The 23,934-nt window shown below is 46.8% G+C and overlaps 1 protein-coding gene across 10 annotated transcripts in view; it reads right to left on the reverse strand.

Moving 5' to 3' along the window:
- Window positions 1–23,934, reverse strand: part of EHMT1 (euchromatic histone lysine methyltransferase 1) — an 834,115-nt gene that overhangs the window by 615,418 nt on the left and 194,763 nt on the right. Inside the window, exon 1 of one of the 10 annotated variants that reach the window (XM_086921131.1) lies at window positions 2,998–3,075. The exons of the other annotated variants lie outside the window; for them this stretch is intronic. The gene's annotated coding sequence lies outside the window, so the exon portion shown is untranslated. Of the gene's footprint in view, window positions 1–2,997; window positions 3,076–23,934 lie in introns of those variants that run through there. 10 annotated transcript variants of the gene reach the window in all.

The following is a 23,934-nucleotide window of genomic DNA, read 5'->3' on the forward strand; positions in this document are numbered from 1 at the left end:
GGAATGACCTTCCATTCCACCTGAGAAATAGCACAGACCTCCTGACGCTTAGGAAGAGTCTTAAGACCTGGCTTTTGAACCTGTAACAGCAGTTCACCGTCTCTTTACTTGGGGATAATAACCAGCGCCAGGACACCTCCGGTTAATCGTTGCACTATATAAGTTCCCATAACATCAAATGTTAATGTTAAAAGAGTTTTCTAAAGTGCTCGTACACCGATTGGCTTCATGGCGCTGATTCTAGGAGGGGCTGTTGATGGGTCGGTCACAGTTTATTTGAAGGCCGGAGTACAAAGCCAAGTTTTAAGAGATTTTCTGAACTTCAGTAATTTAGAGCTAGATCTTATTTCCAAGGGAATGGAATTCCAGAATCTTGGGGCCAAGGTAGAAAACCTACTGACGCCTTGTACATAATATTTTGCGTCCCAGGCATCACAGAAAGACGCTGCATGGGCCCAAGAGGGACATTTGCTTGTGGTAGGATTAACATGTCAAAAACATTGAACATTTCACTGAAGGCAGCCTTGCAAAACACTGTGCAATCCAGTTACAAAATGTCCAGGGGCAGCAGCTCCGGATCCATGTTGAAAGGAGTGGGGAAAACAAAAAGGAAATGAAGTCTGTGCAGAGGTTCATGTTGTATGGTTCTGTACTGTTGCATTACAGCCAAGGTGCCACTGATTGGTGCAGGAGAGCTATTTTAACTTTCCAGATACAGTCTGGTGCCTTCGGGAGATGAAGAGGTAAGGATTCTACACTTAAAAGTATCCCTCAGAAACTTCATGTTTGAGACCCCTATCTATATTCATAGCAGGTCATTTAGAAAGCACCAGTAGCAATTTTCTGAGCAATCTATAGCTCAAAACTTTAAACACAGTAATCTACGTCATTTTTCTCATAATAAAAAGTCAATGCAGTATTCCAAAGACAGCAAGTCTACACAATGAGAGAAGCCTCCTAATTCATGACCCTATATTGCAACAAATTGCCATACACACAAAAAATGTAATCTTCAGAAACATATTCCACCAACAATGCAGCAAAGTTAAGCAATTATTCAGCCCTTACTCACAGGATCCTCCAGCCCACAATGCAACACACGGGGCTCAATCAAGCAGCATTCTGAAATGCCAATCTCACCACACTCTCAAAGCAATTCTCAAATTTGATTGAATTCTGTAAAGTGCAAAACCACTCCCTGCTATAGAAATCACCACTACACCCTCACTCATCAATTAGGTTTAGAAGAACGTTAGACCTCTTTCAGCCTCCCTACACCTCTTACTGTTAGTTTTGGCTACAGCTCCACTAAAACCACTTTGTCAATATAGTTGTAAATAAATGCTAAATAGCTACAACAGTAAGTGTTACGTTTCCATGAAACTAGGGGTACTTGCACCAAAGTGTCCTGTTCAGCTGTGTAACAGAGCCATAACGATCAAGCCCTTTAAGTGCAAGAAGTAATCCTGAGCTTGATCTGTTGTAGGAACAACAAAGTGATATTCTGTAATACATTACACCTCTGCAGAAGATGAAACATCACTTGAAATTTTAATTAAATGGATCTGAACTGTCACCGCTAGAAGCATGTTTTACATTTTACAGGGTTTTTGGGAGATTTGACTGCGCCCTGCCCACGTTTTTTATCGTATGATACCCATGTTGGGCAAAGAGAAATTGATACTCTGCCCAAAAAAAAAATAGATAAACTATTACAGTTTCAGGAAGAAAAAAAATATTAATCTAATTTGACAAATGACAACCATTGTGCATCTAAGAAGATCGGATACTTATTAACTGCAGCATTGCCAGCGTTGGAACATGCATTAATTGGCCAAAACAATAGCATTTATAAATTCTATATCGAACTCAATGGTGCTGTGGTCTACAACTGTGCAACAAACAGTAAGTAAAGTGGCTGGTGGTGAAATGTTATAAATTCAATCTGTAACCAGGTTAACATTAACTAAACCTGATTTTACATCTAAGGCAAAGCTTTAAAACCAGAGACAAGTCATTGTTTTCCAAATAATGAGCTAGATGAAAAAGTCAACTCTGTGGCTATGCCTTCTAAATGCCCTTCATACCAACAATCGAGGTTCAGTTTTGGCACAATTTCATCACGTCTGCTCGCCCCATAAAAAACTTTCGAGAACTGCTAAAGTATGAAACTTACGACTCATGTGCCCATTGACCAGCAGAAAGCATCATTAATGTTGCAACCTTCTGACCATTTAATGGGAGTTAGGAAAACAGTTTATTAGCATCAGTACCAAGACTTTAGGTAACAAAAAGGACACTCCAAATGCTAGAGGTATACTAATGTGTGCTGGTGGTCGCGCACCACAGCATGATCATTTACTTCTATAAAGTCATGGCTAAAAACAAGACCATCTAATTCTGCACCAAATAAACTCATCATCTGTATCAATATCTAGCAATCTCAAAAATGACTGTATCAATAGCTGAATATAACAACCTGGAACCATGAGGTTGACTAACTGAACAGGTACGAATCAAGTGGTGAAAAAAACTTGGACCGTAACATCCTCACGATATTACCAAAATGTACCTTGAGTCTCGTTTAGTTTTTAGGATCTGCCAGCGCAGCCTGCCTCTAAACCTCTTTTTAACTGGATCATAACGCTAAAGAGAACATGCACCATCGTGTCTTAGGGCCTGATGACAAAGAAAATACAGCAAATTATTTAAAAAAATGACCAAGAACGGTTATAGTGATACATTTACAAAAGTCATTTCAGGTCCGGTTGGTAGATCAAAATAAAGTAAACTCCTATGCACTGAAAACCCCTATGCGCTCAGGTCACGAGAATCCAGCCGGAAAAGAGATCAGTTAAGACTGCAGAAGGAGAAGCACATGCAGACAAACACTCAAGGTTTTGAGCCCAGACATCTGCTAACCTCTCCCAGCAAGGAGAGCCAGCACAGTCGCGCCACAGCTGGCAGCATGAAGCAACCTTATGCACTTATCTGTACCTCCATTTTGTCCCCCTAAATTGTCCAAGCAAACCTCCCTTCTCGCTCAGGCCCGAGAGAGTCGTCCCATGATTGGCAGAGGAATCCTTTACCCTCCCAGTAGGAAAATGTCTGCGGCAACAGAAGCCCCAACAAAAGCCAAGAGCCAGGCACACGCTGCTTCACAATAAGAGTCCCGCTCGCTTCTCGGCTTCCCCCAGCGTCTCGCATGCCCACATCCAACGAGCATGCGAAGGACAAGGCGTCCTCAACTTGGCAAGAGTCCCCACCAAGGTTCAACGCGGCCAGTAAGGATAGTCTTCTTTACTCCTAGACACCATTTCAGGAAGAACAGGGTGAGGCTTTTCAAGCTCTTAACACATCCGAGCTTTCAGGGACTGCAAAGCATTCTATAATACAAGACATAATCCACAGACTTCCCCCAAGGCTGCTGCTACGCAGTCTGCGTCTACAATAAATGAACCATCTTTAGTTTACAGGGTGACGTACTGTGCTGAAAATGGAGTACAGGTTTTTTGATTGAGGTAGGTTTCTTTTAAACTCTCCTCTTCCAAATAGTCGAAGTCATTCACTGCAAGGTTTTCCAGTTGAACCAAAAAGCCAGCCACACTACACATCAGTTTTCACTGACAAGATCAGAGCTTCGTTGACTAATTCGAACAATGTTCTTTAGGTTGTTAGAATTAGAGCCCTTTTGCAAGTCATCAACAAACATTATTATTGAAAGTTTCCTGAACAACAGGGGTGGGGCAGCAAAAGTGTCTGCAGCAGCCCACAACAGACTTCAAAAGGCTCATAGCATTATAGATAGGAAATACATGGCTGAAGATATTTCCTAGCACCTTCTATAATTACCTATTATCTGTGAGGTCCGCATGCCAAATATGGCCGCTGGAATCAGATAACACAAACTGCATTAAAGTATCTACGTCATGCTTAAAATACACAATCTAAAGCTTTGCTGATTTTTTTAAGCAGGCACTTTAAAGCAATATGATTACAAAGTACTTTAAAATAAGTACCCTATCTAGAGAGAGATCACAAAAACCGTAGGAATGGGAAAATAACGCCTCTTCTCTTCACTCTACACTATTCAAAAAAATTCTCAATCGGAGCGAAGTTCTTAAAATAGCCTCGATAAAAACCTATTCTTGAAGTTCAAAAAAGGAAAGCCACTAGGAAGCAGCTCACAAGGGCATGCAAATTACCACCACAGAGCGGATATTCAGTGTGGAGGCTCTATATTTTTAGGGTGGAGGCTCTACATTTAAAAGTCACCTGAAAGGAATCAAAATCTTTAAAGACTGCTGGTAAATGGTCTTCAATATTTACACATGAAATAAACTCTGAGTATGCTAGCTTCAATGCCAATTACTTTGGTTCTAGCAGATGAGCAATGGCTCTAGGAAAACCGAAAGTGAGGGCACTGAAAAGTGCGAAGCTGTGGACACGTGTGCAGGCTGATGCAACAACATTAATCTTTCAACAAAGCAGCTTACACTGAATACCACAAACGTGGTCCGGCAGCTATCGCAGAAGCCCATGCATGCTGGCGACTCGTTACTGATTCAATGGGAAATGAAAAAACAGGTTTAGTTTTGTTTAATTACTAAAAAAAAAAGAACTGACATAACAATGCATAGACATTCCGTTGCCTTTACTTGTTAACAGGTTTGTAAGTAGTTATCTCTCATCACCATCTCAAATTCATAGACCGTCTGGAAATATATGGACAAAGACGCGCATCATGGGTTAGCTCTGCTGCAGAAGAAGCGGCGAGCTTCGAAAATAGCATAGGATTATAGTTTATTTCCCTAAGGGAAGTCTGCGAAAAGCCTTCTTCAAACTGCCTTCAGTGCAAGCGCCCTGGTTCCAGGTCCACTGGTTCCTGTAGGCCTCTGCGCCGTGTTATCTGCGTGGCCTTCACTTGCCTGCTCTCCCAGCAAACCTGCTTGATTAGATCATCTTTCTCTGATCACCTCCCCCTGCAGGCTCCTCCTGAACGTGCTCGGCTTCATCAGTCAGCCATTTCATAACTGCATTGTGTACAAGCAAATACCGACTTGCCATTTTCCCCGACAGCAAATGAGAGATTTCACACAGTGTGCTTACAAGAGAACATCAATCCAGCAGATTTCATGACATGCGAAGCATTAGACAAACACTGCTAGACCCACAACACAACAAGAGGTAGCATCATATTGCAGTTATGAAAATCAAACATCTCAAGAACGCTTTATGTAACTGCAAACCCGCAAGACTATGCAACAAAGTTTACATGCAGTCAGCCAGTGAATACTTTTCGAAAACTGATTTTCAAAACTAGAGAAACATGACAGAAATACAATTTATACAACAGAACAATTAACAACGCCTTGGATTTATACATACAAGGACAAAAGCAGAGGGAAAGCACTTACACATCTGAATCTGCAATTCCACCCACAGCCTTGCACAAGAAGGGGGCACTTAAGAGAGATGATGCCACATGGTACATTTGTTCTTACTCTTTTTCTTTGGGTCTCGAGATATGTTTTAAGTAGAGCTTGACAAAATCTCGGGACAGGGCCAGCATGCCAAAAGCTGCATTACTTACGACCAGTTTGTGTCCTTCAGTCTCCACCAGACTGAAGAATACAAATAAATAAGAAGAAAATAGCTTAGAACTACAGCGGCGAAGTAGGGTGATTTCTTTGATTTCTCTACTGAGAGAGCCCATTTGGTTGAGAAATGTCCTTCATGTGTAAAGAGTGTCTTCAAGCTGCTTCACTCAGCAAGTCTTTCCTAGCATGTATTGACTGCATCACAGATGCTCGATTTCCATCCCCCACTTCTAATAATTCAATATGAGCAACCAACAAAAGCAGAGCGACTGAGCTACCAACAGAGGCAGGCGAGTGTGCAACCAGGAGCTGCATCTTCCATGCAGAACCAACTGGCAAACGCAGGGCTTACCTTCTCACTCTCAATGTGTAATCACAATGGACAATTCAATCTTGAAATGTATCAGCAGTTAACAGCAGTCATAGCACAACTGTGCATGAGTATAGGTCATAGCACAACTGATAATTGTTTGTTGAAATAAGGAACACAAAATCGTACATAAATCGCAGAGGCTCAATTTGCCCTGTATTTTGGGGATAGTAACTACTTCTTGAGACTTCATTGTATATTAGTTCCCCACCACTGACTTAAACAAGGGTTGAAACCAACTTTGCCACAGCCACATTGCTAAGTGAACAAAACAGTGTTTTTTTTTAATGTTTAGGTTATCCACCGAAAAGATATTCACCAGAATGAATCTTGACGAAGCCACTAACCCCTTTACTTTTTTGGCAAAAAGACTAAAAAGAGATCTTTTCCAACCCAGTTTGAAAGAGGCACTGTAAAGGCCACATGGACAGACCCTGTGCGGTGAGCAAGAGCATTTCCATAAAAGTAACATAGCTTAAACTGCCCGAAAATAACAGTAGTCCACCCTACCAGAGCTAACCCAGCCAAGCAGAGGCACTTCTAAAACACTGGCACACAAATACAGTCTTCTACTGCTTTAGTTGTCATGCTTAAGTCATATTTTGCTTTTGTTCCTTTCCCATGTCCTTACCTGGCAACAGCCTTTTGTCAGAAGCTGAAAAACATCAGTTAATGACAGATGGAATGTGGCGCTGTGGACACAAGGAGCTACTGTACCACTGTACCTGCCTGTCATGCAGCTGTCGTTTCCTTTTGAGGAAGCTTCCAAGAGTTGAATATTCCAGAGCCCGTCAATAGAGATTCAGTAGCTCTGCTCATGTGACAAAAGCTCCCTCTACTGAGTGAGCATGCTCACTGGAGACCGTTCCCTGCTCTCACCAAGCTGCCGCCATTTCACACAACAACAAGCCGGCTCCGAGAGCTCCGATTGGAGGAGCTCCAGAGGCAGCTGGGCTTTCAATGCAGACTCCAAACTGGAGCTATCGACACTCAAGGCGCCATAGCACCGAGACCTCAAGAGATCCTGCCTGAAGAAGCCTGGTTAAACCAAGCTGCATTTCTACTGCAATCGTGGAGAGCTCTCGCCCCCACGGAAGGTCTATCAGTTAATTACACGTTACTGTTTATAAAAGCCTGACATCTGCACACAGGTTAATGACGATGTAGTCAGCCAGAAAAAATAATTTCAGATGTTTGAGGGGTGGTTGCAGCTTTTTCACTTCAAGTAGGATTTTTTAAAGGTTTCCAAACGATTAAAGTCACATAAACGCGCTCATACCTTTTGGTAAAAATAGATTTTTAGCAATACTACTGTGCAAGCTCTGGTGGCAGCTTGAGACACCAAGTTCAATTGGAATAGGCCCAACAAAAATTATTTACATTTCATAGTACACCAGGCATTTACTGTGACTACAGACCTTATTTAAGAGTTCAAGCGAATGTGACTCTTTCCTGTAGGAACATCAGTAGCTAGAAACAGCTGGAACCGATTCAAAAGCAGAGGTCGAAATACTTAACTACTTAATAAAAACGACTAGACTTTTTTAAAACACCTATCTTACTAGAGTGCTTTGTAACACATGAAAATAGCTACAGTCGATTTAGGGCACGTGGCGGGATGGGCAGAGCAAGATGTGGGGACAATATTTCCATTGTAAAACAATGCACTGAGAATACTACTATTTGGAGGCTTTATGCTCAAAATGGACGCTTGCAGGTCGAAGCTGTACGATAGCCTTGAACGGAACGAAAATCTGTTAACACCCATGTCTTGTTCTAAGCAGGCTTGTAGATCCCTCTTGGTTAACTCACAAAAACAGTAAGCCGCAAGGGCTAAAGTCATGGAACAAGCCACTAACTGCACAGCTCTCCTTGTGTCACCACATTTCAAGTTCACTCTACCCCTCTGCCGCCCTCACTCTACCCCTCTGCCGCCCTCACTCTACCACCCACCCGCCCTCACTCTACCGCCCGCCCTCACTCACTCTACCGCCCGCCCTCACTCACTCACTCTACCGCCCGCCCTCACTGTACCGCCCGCCCTCACTCACTCTACCGCCCGCCCTCACTCGCTCTACCGCCCGCCCTCACTCGCTCTACCGCCCGCCCTCACTCGCTCTACCGCCCGCCTTACTCGCTCTACCGCCCCGCCCTCTATCGCCCTCCCTCTATCGCCCTCCCTCTATCGCCCTCCCTCTATCGCCCTCCCTCTATCGCCCTTCCCTCTATCGCCCTCCCTCTATCGCCCTCCCTCTATCGCCCTCCCTCTATCGCCCTCCCTCTATCGCCCTCCCTCTATCGCCCTCCCTCTAACGCCCTCCCTCTAACGCCCTCCCTCCCTCTAACGCCCTCCCTCCCTCTAACGCCCTCCCTCTAACGCCCTCCCTCTATCACCCTCCCTCTATCACCCTCCCTCTATCACCCTCCCTCTATCACCCTCCCTCTATCACCCTCCCTCTATCACCCTCCCTCTATCACCCTCCCTCTATCACCCTCCCTCTATCACCCTCCCTCTATCACCCTCCCTCTATCACCCTCCCTCTATCACCCTCCCTCTATCACCCTCCCTCTATCTATCTATCGCCCTCCCTCTATCGCCCTCCTTCTATCGACCGATCGCCCTCCCTCTATCTATCGCCTTCCCTCTATCGCATCACCACAGCATCACTCAGCACCACAACAGCATCACTCAGGGGCACAACAACATCACTCGTCGCTACCACAGTATCAATCTGTACAACCATTCAACAACAACTGGTTCAAATATGTTCTATCAATGCTTCAAGCTTTACTACAAATGTCACAAAAAAATGTTATTTCAACTTATTCTTGGATTTTCGTCACAATAAAATACACTGAACATAATCTTCACAAAAGTTATTTACAAAAGTTTAAGCTATTGCCATTATAAATTACAATAACTTATTTAAGTATTAATTATTTTTAAAAATTAAAAGCCATTGTTATTTGTAATATCAATACATCTAAGTCACGTAAATACAACACATATTGCATTACAAATGCTATAGGTGTCACATTTGCGAAAGTTAAATCTATTGGAATTGTAAATGAAAGCTATTGATTTAGCTATTTTCAAAACCAACACAAATACAAAATGTGTAATTTATAACACCAATAGCTCCAACTTTCCTAATGCGAGACCTATTGCATTGCAAATGGTTGTTTGTTTTTGTTTTAACAAACAAGTGCCACAGCAAACAGCTTATGGACTTTATTAATTGATCCACCGAATCTAGATCGCTCTTCTGAATTATAGCTACACCTACCTCTTTATCACAGATGGACACCTAAATAACTACAAATTCGAACACAACAGATTTTGAGCAGAGTTATCAGGAGACCTAACCGATGCATTGGAAGAAATACCTAGACATTATATTTATTGGTACTGTTATAGGTTTTTAAGAAAATCAATTCAAGCACCAAACGGAAATAATTACATATTCGACAGCAACAAACCTGAGATATACGCATCACATAGAGGAACAGACTGAGAAAGAAATGCCTCGTTTAATCGTTTAGTAATTAATGCTTTGAAGAGGGCAGAGCTTGCCAGCGTCGATGGTGGACGTTTAAGTGCAGAGCTCCGCGCCAGCACCTTCTATATCCGTTAATTATCCTGAATCAACGAGGCAGGGGCACAATAGAAGCTAGGGCATGACATCCGGAGACTCGGAGCCACACTTTCGGTGATTTGCGCGGCTCCCCGACTGCCTGGGACCGCGATACGTGCTGGCCCTCTCTCCGACACCCAAGGCCGCTAAGCCGCGGCCTCGCTTGACGCGGCGCCCGGTGTGCGTCACCTTGGGGCCCAGGGGCGACGTACTGCAGCAACACCCCGGGACTCCTGAAAGTTGGGCGCTGCATCCGAAAGCCCCGATTGCGAAGACTTGGCAGCCGCACGGAGATCTGAGCCCCAGAAGAGAAGAGCGGTCATAGTTGCAGTGAGACGATAGGCCGCGGAGCCTCGGTGCTGCATGCACGTCTGCGGGCGCGCGTTGAGAGACTTTCGGCAGGAGCGGAGCAACTGGCCCGGGAAACACCGGAGTGCAGAGCGGCCCAGTGGTGGCTGGTGAGCCAGAGGAGCGGACGGTCATAGGAGCGGGCGGCAGAGTAGCTTCGAGCAGGCCTGGGCCCACACTCTCCCCGCCCCCCACCCATCCGGAATATTAACAGGTGCCATCTGGGGAGGCCTGGTGAATCCTGGGGTTGCCGGTGACCGCCCTTCCCCTCCGTCCCCCCATTCGGGCGCACTAACCCGGAAGCGGACCGCCTGCTCCCACAAACTGTATCGAGCAGCGGGGGAGCTCAGGGTGCCGGCCCTGGCCGATGGCCGTTCCATATGGGTGCTACGGAACGGGATATGTCAGATGTCCCTAAATGACGGTAGTCACCTCCCTGAGAGCACTTTGGGCGTCCGGGGCCCTCATCAAGAAGAACACTGACCCCTGCCCTCACTCCCCTGTACCTGCCTGAGCTCTGGAGGAAAAGCCACTGGCGGTCGGAGCGGGAGACTTGTGCGATTGCGGGGAACAACCATCGGCACTGCACCTGTGGCAGCTAAGAGTGGCCCTCTCACTGAGAACGCGGAGGGATCCTGCCAACTTCAGCGGAGAAGACTGGCGGTAGTTCAGAGCAGTAAACGGAGTGGCACTACACATAGCCGTGAGTCGGGGCACCATGAGTAGCTTCGAGCAGGCCTGGGCCCACACTCTCCCCGCCCCCCACCCATCCAGAATATTAACAGGTGCCATATGGGGAGGCCTGGTGAATCCTGGGGTTGCCGGTGGCCGCCCTTCCCCTCCGTCCCCCCATTCGGGCGCACTAACCCGGAAGCGGACCGCCTGCTCCCACAAACTGTATCGAGCAGCGGGGGAGCTCAGGGTGCCGGCCCTGGCCGATGGCCGTTCCATATGGGTGCTACGGAACGGGATATGTCAGAGGTCCCTAAATGACGGTAGTCACCTCCCTGAGAGCACTTTGGGCGTCCGGGGCCCTCATCAAGAAGAACACTGACCCCTGCCCTCACTCCCCTGTACCTGCCTGAGCTCTGGAGGAAAAGCCACTGGCGGTCGGAGCGGGAGACTTGTGCGATTGCGGGGAACAACCATCGGCACTGCACCTGTGGCAGCTAAGAGTGGCCCTCTCACTGAGAACGCGGAGGGATCCTGCCAACTTCAGCGGAGAAGACTGGCGGTAGTTCAGAGCAGTAAACGGAGTGGCACTACACATAGCCGTGAGTCGGGGCACCATGAGTAGCTTCGAGCAGGCCTGGGCCCACACTCTCCCCGCCCCCCACCCATCCAGAATATTAACAGGTGCCATATGGGGAGGCCTGGTGAATCCTGGGGTTGCCGGTGGCCGCCCTTCCCCTCCGTCCCCCCATTCGGGCGCACTAACCCGGAAGCGGACCGCCTGCTCCCACAAACTGTATCGAGCAGCGGGGGAGCTCAGGGTGCCGGCCCTGGCCGATGGCCGTTCCATATGGGTGCTACGGAACGGGATATGTCAGAGGTCCCTAAATGACGGTAGTCACCTCCCTGAGAGCACTTTGGGCGTCCGGGGCCCTCATCAAGAAGAACACTGACCCCTGCCCTCACTCCCCTGTACCTGCCTGAGCTCTGGAGGAAAAGCCACTGGCGGTCGGAGCGGGAGACTTGTGCGATTGCGGGGAACAACCATCGGCACTGCACCTGTGGCAGCTAAGAGTGGCCCTCTCACTGAGAACGCGGAGGGATCCTGCCAACTTCAGCGGAGAAGACTGGCGGAAGTTCAGAGCAGTAAACGGAGTGGCACTACACATAGCAGTGAGTCGGGGCACCATGGGCAAAGGAGACAAGACAGTCCAAGCTCCCATTTGAACAGCGGCGAACAAACGCCCCAGAGGCGCGGGAGCCTGAATCTCCGCATGGGGACGGGGGGCGGGAGGGCTCGATCTACTCAGGCATTAAGGAGCTGTTGGTCACTATGGAGAAAGGCCTGCAGGACAGTATGGCGTCGATAGGCACGAAGATAGACGCCCTCACGTGTCGTATGGACCGGATGTCCGAAAGGGTGGACAAGCACGCCGAGAGATTGGACAGGTCAGAAAGGTGCCTGACCGAAGAGGAGGAAGCGCAAATGGAACTAGATAAAGATCGTAAACAAATTGGCAAGCTTCTTCAGGTAATACAAGATAAATCAGAGGACTTGGAAGCCCGCTCCCGGCGCTCTAACATACGCATCACAGGTGTTTCGGAGACGACGCAAACCGGGAAGATGGATCTGTTTGTGGAGAAGCTGCTGACCACGCTTCTGGGAGATGATGTCTTCTCGCCCATGTTCATAGTTGAGAGGGCGCATCGCTCGCTGGGCCCGCGTCCACGCCCGGGAGCTCCCCAGAGACCAATTATAGCAAAACTCTTTAATTACAGAGACAGAGATACTGCGTTACGTGTGGCCAGGGAGAAGGGGAAGCTGCTATTCGAGGGGGCGAACATCTCCCTATACCCGGACTTCACGGCAAAGGTGCAGGAGGAACGCAGACACTTTGCTCCATATAAACAGCAACTCCAAGACTTAGGGCTGGATTATGCCATGCTGTATCCGGCGCGGCTACGCATCAAACGACAGGGACACTCACTTCTTCACGGATCCGAAAAACCTCCAAAATTCACTGACAACATGCACCAATGAGCAAAGAAGTAGCCCTAGAAGCCAGACTGGTGACCAGGTAATCGTCAGCGGCCTGGACGAGCAGGAATAGGATCACTGCATACTCGTTGTTGCACTGCCAGTTGCAGGACTGCGGTGCGACCTGGGAATCTGAGGAGAGCTGGAACTTACGGAGCTGAGTCTTCTGTGCGATGAGCGATGGAGAGTGGAGCTGACTCAAGGAGTGAACAAGAGTGGGGGAGTCCTTGGAGACATGGTGAGATCTGTCCAAGTTGTCTCCTACTTCATGCATGCAAGTAACAGTCATTAACAGTCACTGAGTGGGCATACGAGTTCCAATTTGGTGCTTAGTTAGACTGGACTGAGCCCGGATGTGGGATGGGACACACAATTTTAGGGGCTGCGGCATGTGGCCCTCTGGATTATTGCTTTTTTTCTCTCGTTGAAGGATACTGATGTGGTGCTGGCGCTAGGAGCGTCAATGAGAGACAATTTGGCTTGAAATTGCTATTGGCACTTTTTATGGCGACCTCTGCCCTGGCGCTGTATGCACTAATGGGTCCCGCGAGGGACTACTTGGGTTGTTTGGAAAGTTCAGGGGGGGGATGGTTTTTCATGCTAGGCCGAGTTGGGGTTGGTCTGCTGTGGGAGGGGGGTGGGGGTGCTGGTGGGGCAGATCTTATGGGAAGCGGGATGTTTTACTGTTTCAGGATGACTGCACCTTCTCCCTTACCTCCAGGGACACGAATTGTTTACTATAGATTGACCCGAGCTTGTGACACACCCTGCCTCCTGGGTTGCAGTGCTGATCGAGTCCACTTCCATCTGTCAGGCGCCTCTCATACTATGTGCTTCACCCTAACATGACTGGTTTACCGAGAGTACAAAACCATACGCAGCTAGCCATGGTTTGTGCCCTTACTTGGAATGTCCGGGGGCTGAACGACTTCAGAAAACTTAGAAAAGTGGTAGGCTACCTAAAAAGACACAGCGTAGACATAGCACTGCTGCAGGAAACACATTTGCCATTATCAAGCAGAATGCTGCACAGTAGAGGCCTCGAGGGTAACATAGCAGCAGCCGGGTTCACCTCTCATGCCAGGGGGGTTATTACATGGGTTAACCCGGATTCGAAAATACAGATTCAAACGCTAAGCGCAGACCCGGAGGGCAGATACATAATAGCGTCCTGCAAGGGGAAGGGGGCTGGACTTGCTGGTAGTCAATGTATACGGTCCCAATTATGACACCCCAGAATTCTACGAAACACTAGCTGTTAAAATAGGTACATATGACATGCCCCACGTAATATGGGGAGGGGACTTTAACCTGACACTCAATCCGGATTTGGATCGATCTACGGGCCCACCTCGCGGACCGTCGACGGCTGCACAGATGTTAGCAGCTAGACTTCTAGTGTTAGACATGGAGGATGTGTGGAGAAGCAGAAATTCGGGTCCGGGACGGTACACACACTACTCGGCCTATCACGGAGTACACGCTAGAATTGACTATTGGTTCGCCACCTCAAGGATTAACCGCAGTATTAAACATTGCAAAGTGTTGCCACGCACGCTGCCAGACCATTCCCCCATTCTGCTGGTAATGGAGGCCCCAGTGAGGAAAATCCCCCCCCTTTACATGGCGCTTTCCACCGTACTCGCTACTAGACCCAATTTTTCGTGGAGAACTTGCAGAGTCGATCGAAGTATTCTTTAAAAAGAATGTCGGATCAGTGGAGGACTTTCAGACCGTGTGGGAGGCGTTTAAAGTCTACATACGGGTATTGCGATGTCTAAGCACTCCAGCGTCCTGAAAGCGATTAGAAGTAGACTGGCGGAACTAGAAAACCAGCTGCAAGCCCTTGAGGAGCTGCAGCGTACTTTCCCGGATGAGGCCACGGAGGAGAGTATCCAACGCCTTCTGATGGAGTTTCATGACGAAGCAGACAGGGAAATTAAACATCTGGGCAAATATGCCACGGCCCACACATATGGAGAGGGAGAGAGACCTGGCTCAGTGCAGGTTAACATTCTTAAAGGTAAGAGAGGGAAACCACTGGTCTCGGAAATGAAGTTGGCGGATGGCCAAAGAGTCACAGATGAGGCAGATATAGCAACGATCTTTAGAGATTATTACTCAGAATTATACTCCTCGAAGTGTGGGGAAATGTCAACCGAAATTTTAGATTACTTGGAGCACATACAGCTTCCATTCCTCCCTAACTCACATAGGGAATTCCTAATGTACCCTATACAACTTGATGAAATTAGTGACGCGCTGAACTCAATGCGCCTTGGTAGCTCGCCCGGCATGGACGGTCTGACCGTAGACTTCTATAAAACCTTTCAGGAGCAGTTACTGCCGCATATTTCCACACTGATGAGCGAAATTTGCATTCAGGGTAGCATGCCAAGCTCCATGAGAGAAGCAATGATAGTTAACATACTGAAGCCGGGAAAGACACAAGACGAGTGCGGATCATACCGACCTCTGTCGCTGCTGAACGTTGACACAAAGCTCTACGCTAAAATTCTGGCTACCAGATTAGCATTGCTGGCTCCAGAATTAGTAGCCCCAGAGCAAGCAGGGTTTATACCTAGCAGGAACTTAACGTACAACATACGGACGGTGCTAGGAACGATCCAACATGTTAAGCAGGACGTGACAGCCGCAGCCATCTTCCTGGATATGGAGAAGGCGTTCGACTCGGTTGAGTGGCCATTTCTGATCCAGGTACTACGTCGGATGGGACTTGGGGACCCCTTCCTGCAAATGGTGGGCGCTCTTTATAAAGGACCCACAGCCAGAGTGCGAGTCAGTAACGCGGTCTCGGAAGCTCTCTATATTGGCACGGGAACCCGCCAGGGGTGCCCCCTATCCCCCTGGTTATATGCACTGGCGGCGGAGCCTCTGGCTTGTGAAATGAGAGAATATCACGGACATGAGGGCATACGGTTCCCGACCTACAAAATAGTGGTGTCCATGTATGCCGATGACACGTTGCTATATGTGCACGATCCAGCGAGGAACCTCCCCCCGCTGCTGAGAGAGGTGGTACGCTTCGGCGCGCTTACCGGACTCAAAGTCAGCTGGGCAAAATCTATTGTGCTTCCCCTAACGCCCGTGACTAGACAGGTGGAGACGGAGTACCCACTCCAATGGTCAGAAGACCAGATTAGGTACCTTGGCATACAAATACATACAGACCCGGACCTACTCATTAGTCAAAACTACAGCAGAGTGGTCAGCAAACTGGAAGATGATATAGCGATCTGGAGTAAATTGCCGCTCACTCTGATGGGCCGCATAGCCATCATGAAGATGGTAGTGTTGCCGCGGTTCCTGTTCCTCTTTAATGCCCTCCAAATTGTGCTATCCAAGGCCTTCTTTCAGAGGCTAATGAGCCTCATGATCAGCTTGGCGTGGGCGGGAAAGCAACCGAGGGTCAAATGGTTTACGCTCACTTTGCCTTAGAACCTAGGAGGCCTTGCGGCCCCGGATCTTGAACTTTACTATCGAACGGCTTAGGCATCGAACCTGCACACATGGATTCACGGAGACAAAATGATTCCGCATGTACGAATGGAGAGACTTTTCGCGCACCCGTTACCTCTTCCAGCCACGATCTGCATGCCCCTAGACCGTAGAATAGGAGTGTTAGACTCCATTACTGCCACCAACCACGCTTGGCACTCGCTCTTGCAACGTCAGGGAGGAGCGCTACTATACTCCCCAGAGATGCCGCTGAAGTGGATGCTCTGGCTGCTGCCCATGGCAGAAAAAGGTGTCATCAGAGAGTTGGCGAAACTAGATCTCCATCGAGCAGGCGACCTCTTTCTAAACGGTGTGGCCAATACCTGGGATCAGGTGGGTGGCGATAGCAGAGAAGTGCCTATGCTGCAGCGTTTCCAGTTTCACAGGACGCGGAGTGCACTCTCGGAGCTGCTAGGCCCGGACATGGCAGAACCCCCTGAGGTTCTTGAGTTGTCATATGTCAGCAAGGCTATGGAGCCTCGGAAGCTTCTCACGAACCTGTACAGGGTGGCTAGATCACAAGGCGAACACCAGCTCATGAAAGCAAGGTTGGCCTGGCAAAGAGACCTAGCCATCACTCTAGATGATGCAACGTGGCGGTACTGCGGGCGAAAGTACGAAGTGAATAACTCTTAATGGCAGACACAGATTGATACACTTCAAGTTCCTGCCGAGGGTGTGTTACACCCCGGAGAGACTCCACAGATATGGTCTGCGGGCATCAGCGGACTGTGAACGCTGTCATGCCGCTGACGTGGACTTCATGCATTTGGTATGGACTTGCCCAGGTACCCAATCGTACCGGCGAGATATTTTCTCAGAAATGAGCAAAATACTGGAGGTAGACATGTCCCCTGAACCAGGCTTGGCACTCATTGGCAACTCCAGGCGGCTCCCAGTGGCACTCCGCAGACTCACGGATATGTGGATACTAATGGCAAACAGTCGTAGCACACTGCTGGATGAGAGGACCGCTCCCAACTAGAACTAGATGGGCCCGAGACATGTTGTATTGTAGCACGCAGGCGGGGAGCTACAGCGAACTACTGTCCCCAAAAAGCCGCCCTAAGAATTTCTGGACATTGTATCAAACTGATCTTGCAGGGAGAGGACGAGTTGAATCTGAAAGCCGGGGGGGGGGGGGATTCGGACACTCCAAGTACACATGCAAACAGTGAATCGGAGGTCGGGCCTCGGTTGGTTGGAGAGGAAAGTTGTGCACCTGATCCAGAGGATGTGTCATTGAGCGCGTTGGAGGAATGGAACAGGATGGGCATTGGTTAGACGAGAAGGGTGGGTTTGAGATCGCGCAGCCTCCACCCGATCTAGCTGGGACATTGCGACAGGGATAGGCATCCCGGATGAAAGGACTCGAGTGAGGCATAGACACTCTTTAAGTATAAACCTGGGCACAGGCGCATCAGGAAGGTAGATCTAGATGTCACTTGGACAAGCAGTGAAGTAGTGTGGCTCACTGGTTAGAGGCGGCAGACCCGAGAGCAGAGGATGGCCCGGGACCAGGGTTCGATTCCCGGCGCAGCAGGTTTCTGGACCAGGGTCAGCGGACTCGATAATTCTCTCGCCTCGGTGCCCACTCTGATCAGCGATCACACTCGGCAACTCTGGGCATTAGCTTGCCTCATCTTCACTAACGGCCCCACCAGACCGCCGGGGATGCCTGGTCTCACCCTGGAGATACCCATTAAGGGACCATCTCTCAGGGAAGCCAGGAAGGGTTTCGCAGCGGTCGAAGCGCCTTGGGACCCTACGGGTAAGTAGTGCGCTATATAAATGCCTATACATTTACATTTACAAGCACACCACAGGTACCCGTGGAGGTTGAAGGGATGGGGAAGGGGGGGGCGAGGGGGGACAGGGCCAACGGCCTAGTTTAGGTTTAGTTTTAGTAGAGTTATGACATGAACGCACTTTACCGGAACTCTGGTAGTGTAGCCGGGGGGGTGGGGGAGGGGGGGTTGGGGGTAAGAATTGTTGAATAGAAAATTAAAACGCGCACGACGACCGAACCCAGCCCTTGTGACTTGGTTAACTATGTACTTGTTAGTTTTTATGAGAAACACGCCGCCGGATCCCAGGTTGTCGGCTTAGAGGCTGTGTAATAAAATGCTCATTGTTTATATGGCAAGTGTATAATGCGGCCAGCCCATGAGGTTGTAGGCCTGGAGCTGTGTATTTGATGTTCGTGGCAAATAAAAAAAATAAAAAAAAAAAAAATCATGCTTTGAAAATCAAGGTTTTGTGCCATCTACTGACCGCCTATGCATGCTGTGCTTGCAGCATTTCTATCAAGGCCAACTTTAGGGCCTAAACTTAGGGCAGGAGATCGGGGCAACTAAAAAGTTCTCATACTTGGGAATTCTTTTTGCCCACAATGACACCTGGCTACAAGCAGTTTCAGCAAAAAAGTTGGTACTCCTAAGAATAACTGCCCTAACTACCTTTGCTAGAAAGCTGGGAAAAAGACCACAAGAGGAGCTTATCAAGATCTATAAGGCAAAGTGTGTCTCATCTGCATTATATGGGGCAGGAGTCTGGGGTTCACTGACATGCTTTCAATCCAACGCATGCAAACTTCCTTGCTAAGATATATTTTATCAGTCCCAAATAGCACCTCATCATGTATAGGTCACGCGGAGCTGGGACTCCCCTTCATCTCTGACTTAATAAAGCTTGAGCCTGTACTTCTTTGGCATAGGCTGTGGACCAAAGAAGAGGCCAAGTTAAACAGGGATATTTTATTAGATGTGTTAAAATTGGAAGGGGTTTTGAAAATGCCATGGATAAAATAAGTCTGTAACTTTTTGAAAAGACCTTGGTCGTATAGAGTACTTTACTAACCCCCAATCTATTCGGCAAATACCAAGGAAAGAATTGAGAAAGGAGAGTCTTGTTGTTGGACTCCATCAGAATGTCATCTGAGATATTAAAACCTACTGTACTACATAACCAGTTGATGTCATCTACTTTTAATATTCAACCTTATTTAACCTTTGTACCGGGTGTTTATGATAGATTTGTATTAACTAGATTCAGGCTGGGGGTATTTCACAGACTAGTTACCTTAACTAAAATGAACGACTGGCCTCAACAACACCTTCTTCGCCCTTTTGATAATAACTCCAATCAATCTACGATTCATGCAATGTTGTTTTGCAAATGTTATACTCACTTAACGAGATTGTACTTGGCACCTTTTTTAAAAATGTTTGGGCTTCATCAATGCCGGCCTGCTTTACTTGCATACAGCTTAAAAATGCGCACAGCACTTTAAGAATAGTAACTTATTTGAAGAAAGTCTTGCCATAGGAATTGTTTGTCTACTTAATCCTTTTCTCTCGATAAAGTACATGTGAATTTAATAACGTTTTAACTTTACAATGTATTATGTATCTTGTTTATATTAAGATGATACTCTTTTTAGTTTAGACTATGTATTGATGTGTTTCTTTATACTGGTATGATATTTTTAATATTGTAAATCATGTATTGACGTGTTTTTCCTATGTGCTTTTATGGTTGTCTTATGTAGCAATTGAATAAAGCTTTCTTGACTTGACTTTCATATTAAATACTTCAATGCATAAGAATGAAAGAAATTGAGCCAACAATAACGTTGACATTAAGCTTTTTACAAGTGTGAGTCAAACTAATTTGTTTTTCATTCTATTCCCTTAAAGGAACTCTGAAAAGAAAACCAAAAACAGTTTTATTTTTGGACATTTATTTTTCTGAAAAACATTGCCTTGTTAATCACCACTTACTGCACTTCAGCTGGAACAATTAAACAGCATGTATAAGACGTCCATAATTAAAGAGGCTACTCAAGACACCGGAGAATATATGCATGGGCCACTCATGCAACCATCAGTCCCAGCAGGGCCAGAAAGATGATATCTATTCAAATTACTGTACATACACATTACACAAAAAAGAAATTTGATCCCACTTGGTTTCACCAGACAAGCACTGCACGATTTGCAAGATCTGGCCCCTGAAAGGGTCTGGCCCCTGATAGCTAGAAAAAGACAAAATCATAAGCTGTTTCTCCGGACGTACACTTGAAAACCCGTTATAACAGTGGTCTATTTTGCTTGAATATAAACATATGGCATTATCTCATAGGGAAAGGCATTCTACATGTCCTTTGTCTACAGGACAATGAGAGAGCCTAATCAGCCTTCCAGGAAAACATTCATGCAGCCTTTCAATGTTGTAAGAGACCGAGAAAATAACACTTAAAGGTTGTTAACCATGAAAGTGAAGGAGACTTGTGTCTTTGTAAGCAAAGCATCATCAACACGAGGCACTTGAAGGCTACACACCAACACAGGCACCCAGGAGTATGTCACTTCAAGTCTGCACCTATGTATAGTAAACGGATGACGTGGGACGGCTGCTGCTCCACCGCCCGCTTCAGCACCCGCACCAACTGCATCTCAACCACACACCTCCATTCAATACACACAAAGCCTCAGTGAGAACAGAAAGAAGCGACTGAAGAGGATCCACGTTAGGGATGACCCAGGCTGGCTGCTCTCAGCACATTCATTCCGACACCACTTTCCACACAGGCTCCCTCGACGGAATGGCTGGCTGGGGTTACATACCAAGTGTATAGAATTTCCAGAGCACACTGCCTCCAGGTTCTTCTGAGTTGCATATCCTCACTTCAGGTGTAAAACTCGTTCCGCAGCCACACGTTAACAGTTTCACTGTGTGTGCAGCTCCAGCTCTGGTGCATGGCCAGTTGAGGCAGCTCCCAAGCCATCTCACGGTTTCATGAATCGTATAATAGAAAGGAAGTACTATTCGTAGCGCACTGCTCTAGGGATACAACAGAATACACAAGCCACCTGAATTCATTTACTCAGATCCAACTCAAAGGCCTTTTACGCAGCACACATCAGAACGTACTGAAGCTGAGCATCTTCAGCCAAACAAATATGAAATAAAGGTGTGGAAGAATGGATCATCTTTGCGAACATTATAGTTTGTGAAAAGCCATCCTATAGAGTCTGCTGGAGTTCAGCTTACAGTTTCATACCAGTAACCCAGTTCAAAAAGAAATGAGAAAAGTATTATCACAAGGATGTGCCTCCAAGTACAAAGACATTCTTCTAAATGCAAGCATGAAGCTCTTCAGCCTCCAAGATAAAGAGATCTAGGAACCATCCATTGCACAAGAAAAATGAACCTGGTAGCTACATATACTTATGTTAACTCCCTGCAAAATACAAGAACTCACAACTGTGACTCAAAAAAAGATCAGTGTACTGCATGCATGCACAAAAGACTAAGGAGATAATCATTACATCCAAGGACTTCGGGTAGTTGAGATAATGATTATATTATTTAGGACTTTCTATTTAAATTAAAATAGACTAATCTAAGTATGTCATAATAGCAACTTCTTTTGATGTTTTTTCTTAAACTGTACCTAGCAAGTATTTTACACACACAAGAGCAAGTATTTTACACACACAAGATAAACTATCTACTGTACAGTATCGGATGGCAGCAAGTTACATAGAAGTTGCAGGACACCACAGAGGCAAAGTCTTCCACAATCCCAAAGAGCTCCATAGGGACATGGTACAACATAACTGACCATGTGAGTCTGCAGGCATACGCATACACTTGTAAAGCACAACCCTAACTAGACAGCAATTGAGAGGTACAATTGCAAGGAGTCAATTCTAATACCAGGCAGGGAAAGCCACCTGAGCACATATAGTGCAGTCTGTAATGAAAAACGCACAGGTATTTTGCATGCATGATTATACTTTATTAAACATAGACCAAGTGAGAAGGAAGCTTCCAGAGGTCCAATCACGCTAGTCATGTGTTCGCGGCAGGAGCTATAGATGGAGGTGGCTAGCAAAGCTGCAGTTACAGCCTGCTTCCTGTTCACCCAAAAGATTAATGTACTGATAGATTTGCTGGTTAACATTTGTGGCAGCACGGTATGCATTAGTTAGATTTGCATTTTAAGCCTGGTTTTCCCTGCATTTAATATTTTGTTTCATGTTTTAATATTCATTTTTATTTGTAATATTTGAAGTTGGGCCACTGACAGATATGCACCTTAAAAACAATACAATCAAATTAAGTCCTGGAGTTGTTTCCACTTGTCTGTCTTTACCACTGATACCCGGTCTTCCTGCCACTTGACGCTCCGTTGCCAGCTCGTCAACCGTTCTCAGACAACGGAAGAAAGCAGACACAGAAGCTTGTGGCTGAATGAAACATCGCCCTAAAGATGAGATGATCTCAATAAGGGAGTTTGGCAGCGCCAGCATTTGTAACAGAATCTGCATCAGCTGCACCAAAGGTGAATCCGCTACATTCGCTTCTGTGCACACCTTCACAATGCACTACCTCCCCGACAGTCCGATACTACTAGGTTGGCACCTTGACCACTTCGTACTGCAAGACCTTAGTTTGAGCCCTTCAACAGACAGACTGTCATGATTATACCTCATAAATAGTTCCTTCTTTTACATTTGTGGGCATGGTAAGTGCCCCTGTGATGTAACCTGGAATATTGCAGTTAAGGTTTCTATGGAGGATACTGCTTTGTAGGAACGTAGTGTAAACGCTGTTTTGTTTCCAACTATACTCTCGTATTTACTACAGTAAAGGACTTGTTATGCTATCACTTTGGCAAGAGTCATTATACCCTCTCTCTACCTTGAGGGCCACTGCTTTGGTATCTATTCGCAGGGTGAGGAATTTGCTTTCAGACGTATCAATCAGAGGAACAATTTACTTTGAAATCGATAACCATCTTTCTGCGGGATATTCTTTCTAACCCTCTCACTGCCCTCCCACTTTCTCATTCTGTGGTATGGTCTCTTTAATCTAAAAAGATCTCAATTTAGGACACTGCACACAGCAGTTAATCAGTAGGCTCTGAGTGCACGGAGGGATTAATGAAAGAACCAGACAGCAAAGTGCATATGTGGCGTTTATATGTAGATCCATTCATTATTTCTGGAGCGGAATGGCGTCAACGTGGAGTCGCACATCACCATGGAATGGCACGCAGGTGTACTGCTTTGAGTTTTTCCGATCCAGTCTGGCACTTGGGGATATCAAGTTGAGGAAGAAATGTACAGCAGTATCCAGCAGACTCACACAAGTCATATGACAGAGGTCTATGCCCTTTAATTTAATTTAATTTTAATACCTCTATATGGGTTGCCATTTGTTGCTGATCCAAGTTTTGGAGCTGGACAGCTCAGGCAATAAGGCCGAATTATTAAATATACTGGTCATTTTATTCTTAAGTTCCCCTCTCAGGCCCTTAGTTCCACACACCAATGTCAATAAACAGTAATTTCACTATATATCAATTTTGTCATTGTATATTGGGTTTCCTTATGTATACAAAGTGCTGATGGCTGTACACTTAGTAAAAACGGTGAATGAGGATCAAGAGTAGGGATTGGACAGAGATAGGCCTCTTTCTCGCTCTCTCTGGAAGTGCGGGGCGTGCTCTCCATGCCACTGGAATCAAGCTATCCAGGTTGATGAGGGCTGAAAGCCCGAAACCGGTCCTTGGATGCTTGTTTCCAGTCCAGGGAGGACCTGGCTTGGCAGTTCGGGCTGGACTGTACCAATGGGGCACAGGGTCAAGACTGAGTTGCATATGGCTGGGTTCAAACTGGAATGGCATGGTGAGCAAAAAAACGATGGATTTAGGCCCAGATCTCTGTACTGGGGTGAATG

Source organism: Lissotriton vulgaris, chromosome 5, assembly GCF_964263255.1.
Source record: "Lissotriton vulgaris chromosome 5, aLisVul1.2, whole genome shotgun sequence".
Classification (NCBI taxonomy): Eukaryota; Metazoa; Chordata; class Amphibia; order Caudata; family Salamandridae; genus Lissotriton; species Lissotriton vulgaris.